Here is a 1,774-nt window from a genome sequence, read left to right as displayed (position 1 = left end):
GCACGCACAGTGCCTCCCCGGACACCGTGCGATACGCACAACACACTCGCAGAAGCATGTTTCTCTGGACACCCAGAAGCATCTGTCGATACTTCTGTATGCGGTATCCATCGATCCACACCTCCGCCCCGTACAACAAAATCCCATGAACGACACTGCACAACACTCTCCTTTTGCTCGCCCTGGGTCCTCCTACATTGGGTAGCAGTCGGCCCAGGGCACCCACAACCAACTTAGCCTTCCGTACCACCCGTTCCACTTGCTCGGCCACCCTGAGGTTTCTTTGAAAATCCACCCCAAGGTACCTCACCGCTTCCCGGGTCTCTATCGCTCTACCTTCCATACACACACTCATTCCACGTATCGTTCTGCGCCCTACCAAGAGCACCGCTTCGCTCTTCTCGGGTGCAAGTGAGAGACCGTTGTCCCCCATCCATGCACCCACGAGCCGCAGCGCTTCTTCGGTCCTTTCTCTCAGGTCCTCTTCATTCTTACCTATCACAATCACAGCTAAATCATCCGCGTACCCGATGAGCTTTACCCCATCGGGTACCTCCATTCTTAAAACCTCGTCATAAAATATGTTCCACAAGAGCGGCCCCAAGACCGACCCCTGCGGAACCCCGGCAGTCATTTCAAATTCACCCATCCCCGTTTGAACCACTCTATCGCTCAGGTAGGACCGCACCACGTTCACGAGATACGGCTCCACCCCCATACTTACCAGACGTTCCAGAATCCCCCTCCACGATACCGTGTTGAAGGCATTCCGGACGTCCACAGTCACCATCACACAAAACCGCCGAGTACCCCATGTACCTACATTTGCTCCTCTAGCATACTCCCTTGCATCCATCATGGCGTCGATCGTCGATCTTCCAGCCCTGAATCCATACTGCGTCTCCGCCAGACCACCGAGCCTCCGAACGTCGTTCCTCAGTCTCGCGGCCAACATTCCCTCGTACAGCTTGCCCATCCCGTTCAGCAGACAGATGGGCCTATATTTCGCATTCTCTCCTTCCTTTCTTTCTTTCTCTATCAGCACCAATCTCGCCACCTTCCATTCTTTGGGAACAACCCCTTCCTCCAAACATCTATTCATGACCTCCAGACATTCTTTTCCACATTCTTGGGCATATATCTTACATACCTCTGGTGGTATCTTGTCCGGACCCGGCGCCTTGCCCTTCCTCAACCTCCCGGCCGCCTCCTGCAGCTCTTCGGGGGTGAAGGCTGGCACCAGTCCGTCCACCACCAGATCCGTCCACTCTAAAGGCCCGTGCTCGGGGAAGAGCTTACGGGCTTCCTCCATTTCATTCTCACCACACGCAGTACCGCTCATTCCTCTTCCCATCCATTTAGTTACTATCTTGTATCCTTCTCCCCATACATTCCTGTCTACTTCCTCACATACTTTCTTCCACGCTTTTTCCTTCGATCTATTGATCATAATTTTTAATTCTTTTTTCTTTTGTTTGTATTCTTTCCCTTTTTCCGCTATTACTTCCATGTTACCTCTCTTTTTTTGGCACCTTGTCCATTCTCTTCTCTTCCTCAAGCATTCTCTCCTCTTTTCCGCTATCTCATTCGTCCACCAATACACACCTTTCCTCTTTCCCATACATCCCTTTTTTTTTAAAACCCTGTCACACGTTTCCTCTAACACTCTCTTCGTCTCACACACTAGGTCCTTACGTTCATCCATCGTCTTTACTCTTTCCTTCATCAGACCTGACCTGACCTGACCTGACCTGACCTGACCTGACCTGACCTG

Source organism: Zophobas morio, unplaced genomic scaffold (genome assembly GCF_036711695.1).
Source record: "Zophobas morio isolate AGI-343-1 ecotype UQ-CSIRO unplaced genomic scaffold, CSIRO_AGI_Zmor_V1 ptg000335l, whole genome shotgun sequence".
NCBI classification, from domain to species: Eukaryota; Metazoa; Arthropoda; class Insecta; order Coleoptera; family Tenebrionidae; genus Zophobas; species Zophobas morio.
This window is presented reverse-complemented; position numbering follows the sequence as displayed.